The 3,666-nt window shown below is 52.6% G+C and overlaps 1 non-coding gene across 1 annotated transcript in view; it reads left to right on the forward strand.

The window, feature by feature from the left end:
• The first annotated feature begins 3,556 nt into the window (after nt 1–3,556).
• Nucleotides 3,557–3,666, forward strand: part of LOC147927602 (5.8S ribosomal RNA) — a 156-nt gene continuing 46 nt past the window's right edge. The window contains exon 1 of the ribosomal RNA XR_015583376.1: nt 3,557–3,666. This exon is cut by the window's right edge and continues 46 nt beyond it. This is a non-coding gene — a ribosomal RNA (5.8S ribosomal RNA).

Below are 3,666 nucleotides of genomic sequence, written 5' to 3' on the forward strand. Positions count from 1 at the left end.
CCATCTATATCGTCGTCCATACCGACGCCGACCACCGATTGTCGTCCGTACCGTCGACAAAATCCGACAGTCGTCCGTACCATCGACGATCTCCGACAGCCGTCCGTACCATCGACCATACTTCGTTTCCAAGACCGCGATCAGTATGCAACACTCGATTCAATACTGATCAAGCATGGATTTTGACGGAAACGATTCCGAGTTGGGATCATGGTACGATGAAGATCATGACTTTGGTCCGGAGCAAGAGGTCACCGAGGACGAGCCATGGAACGACGAACACACTGGTACCGATCCGGAGCCAGCGACTACCGAGAACGCGTCTTGGTACCAAGAGGACTTTGAAGAAGGCTCGGAACTAGAGGAACACGAGCATGGATCACCAGACTGCTATTGGCCGTCTATGTCCCGAGCTACGCGCTATAACAAGCCAAGGTCGAACCGCTATGATGACTCCGACAATGATGACCTGGGTTCTTACTATGCGCCGTCCGCATATCATCGAGAGCCGCGGAAGGAATACTCGAGTTGCACCCGAGCAATCCCGACCTTTCCATCGCACGCATCATCGAGCAAGTCAAGTGCTTGCCGCACTCGGAACCAAGGACTTCCGAGCTGGTCACCACGCGCAACACCGATCAACCCGTCAAGTCGCGACCGAGATAAAGCCAAGGCGAGCATTGTGGTTTCTCGGACTAAGTCAAGGGAGCGAACCGCAAGGAAGCCAGCGCAATCTCCCGGAGCACCAAATTTCACGGACGAGTTGATCTCTATCCGATCTGAACTTCAACACCTTGGAGAAATGTTGGGCCAGGCAGCGAGATCTTACACCCAGGGAGAATCATCACGGCACCAACACTCGGCCCTTGTAACTGTACCAACACCAGTCCCGCGAGTTCTTCATCAGCCGGAACAAGGTGACTTGACGCGGAACAAGCCGAATACCGACTTGATTGAGAACGCCGCACCAACGACGCAAGCTAACCGTACGCTGAGCCTAGGACGTGATTTCGATCGACAAGTCTGTCCAGAAGAAGTCATTGACTCGGGAGGAATCGTAGAGAAGCCAGCCGAGCCCCCAGACCGACAAGTTCTTACACTCGGAGGTCCAAGTTCGGGTCATTACGCGGACCACGGAAAACTCTTTACCGCTCTCGATCGAGGCTTAACCGACACTCGACCGCCGCGTCTGGAGCCGACCATAGTACGCGAATCCTTACCCAGGACGCGTACCGAGCCATCAACCGAAGTCCAAGGAGATTCTGGCCGCGCAATCGAAGTCATATCCGGTAATCACTCGGTAATGGGGAGTTCCAAGTTAGCTAGGCCACCGGAGATGGCCATTGATGGATCTTTTCACTCGGTATTGTCCATGAATACTTCAAGTAGTAAGCTCCAGCTGGGAGTCGCCTATACCGTGCCATCCTTCTCCACCCTTAGCGCCAAGGCCGTTACCGCACAAGGTCATATGGCGATGTATTTGTCCAACTTTGGTGCGGATCAAACTTATGTGTGGCATCCTGGAGAGTCTCAGCAAGCAACCACGGTTCATGAAGGGATCCGAGCGACCAGTGCCGCTGACCTTACCGGGGAAGTCCTATCCTTTTCTCTTAAGGCCTTACTGTTTCCTTTTGATCCCGGTAAATTAAACCGCGGTTGGCCTTTTGATGCTGCTGATTTGGGTTTTCCTTTTTGATCCAGGTGATGAGCAAAGTTTTGAGGCCAAAACTTCTATAAGAGGGAGGGAATGATGTGATCACGGGATCGACCACTCGGCCGTGAACACTCGATTCTCTCGGACGTCTCTCAACCACCTCTCGGACAACACTTGGACGCCTCTCGGACACTTATCGACAACTTGGAACCGGCCTTCCTAGTGATGCGCGGTACCAACTAGTTTCCAAGGATCATCAAGGAGGAGCAAGTAAAGTCATCTAATGGGCTTTGCAATCCAAGCTTCAACCCTCACACCAATGGCTCATGGCTAGCATCACCACTTAAGAGCCTTGAGTTGCGACCAGCTTTGGGAAGCTTAGTTCGCGAGTCTTCACCATCGCGCAAGCGTGAAGACGCCCCTAAGTCATTAGAAGGAGCTGTACTCTTTTCCCTACTTTGGGTTTGTCCCAATGGGTTTACCAAAGAGGTTTTAACGAGGCAGCGAACTCTAGTGCATCTCCACTTCGTTCCCGCTTGGCTCATGACTTGGAAACAATCATTGACAAGTTTAGGAGCCAAGGAAGTGAAGATCCTATCACCGCGTCCAGCCAATGACGTGGCTTTTCTATCTCTCTCCCTTCCCTTCCTTTGAATTTCTTCTTGAACCTTCTATGACCGTTGGATTGGTCTTTCCTTTGTTTTACTTTTGCTTTTGCTTTATGGCCAAGTGTAAGGATGAGATCCTGGCCGCGTGTCTAGGGTTTTAGAGTCTCCCATTTGTAAGCCTTCCTATATAAAGGCCTAAACCCTCATTGTAAAAGGCAGACTTGAAGTATTGAATTAAATTTCACAAGAGAGAATCTTGTTCTTGTCTCACCTCTCTCCTTAGTCCAAGTCCGGGACTTGACTACCGAGAAACCCTAGCCGATCTCGAACCGGGTTCGACATCGACTAGTTGACCGTATCACGGGCCGAGCCATCTCCCGTGTGTCGTCGCATCAAACCACCTTCGCGTCCCTCTCTACCGTATCACGTCCGGTTCCTACCGCTCGTTGTACTTTCGCTTCCACTCCACCTTCCTTATCGCATCACCGAGAATCCTTACCGCATCACCAAGGATTCTTACCGCCGCGTTGCCGAGAGCCGTTCCCGCAGTTTACCTTCAAACTCCGGGAATCAATTTCCGCATCGTCCGTACCGCGACCGAGACTGCTCGACCGAAGCCGAGACCAAAGGCCGGATCTCTCGATCCGCTCGTTCGTTTCAGCTCATCTCTCGCATCCACCGTTTGTTTCCTTACTGGATTCAAATCTCCGAGCTTTGTCCGAGGAAAGCCTCATCTAAATTCCTCGGCTCGAGAGAGTTTCGTTCCGTCCGTCCGCAGCGACCGTCCGTCCGTGCGACTCGGTAGACGACCGCGTCCGGCGGTCACATCAACGTCCCTGCCCTTTGTACACACCGCCCGTCGCTCCTACCGATTGAATGATCCGGTGAAGTGTTCGGATCGCGGCGACGTGGGTGGTTCGCCGCCTGCGACGTCGCGAGAAGTCCACTAAACCTTATCATTTAGAGGAAGGAGAAGTCGTAACAAGGTTTCCGTAGGTGAACCTGCGGAAGGATCATTGTCGATACCTGTCCAAAACAGAACGACCTGCGAACCAACGATCACCACTCCCGGTAGGCCGGTTTCTTAGCCGATCCCGTTGCCTGCCGTTTCCGTGGTTTCGCGTATCTTCCAGGTCGAGAGCTCTATCTCTGTCTGGTCGTGCGCGTTGCTTCCGGATATCACAAAACCCCGGCACGAAAAGTGTCAAGGAACATGCAACCGAACGGCTTTGGCATTCGACTCCCCGGAGACGGTGTGTGCGCGGATGCTGAGCTGTGATCTAAAGTCTAAAACGACTCTCGGCAACGGATATCTCGGCTCTCGCATCGATGAAGAACGTAGCGAAATGCGATACTTGGTGTGAATTGCAGAATCCCGTGAACCATCGAGTCTTTGAACGCAAG

Source organism: Camelina sativa, chromosome 15 (assembly GCF_030686135.1).
Source record: "Camelina sativa cultivar CO46 ecotype springtype chromosome 15, ASM3068613v1".
Taxonomy (NCBI): domain Eukaryota; kingdom Viridiplantae; phylum Streptophyta; class Magnoliopsida; order Brassicales; family Brassicaceae; genus Camelina; species Camelina sativa.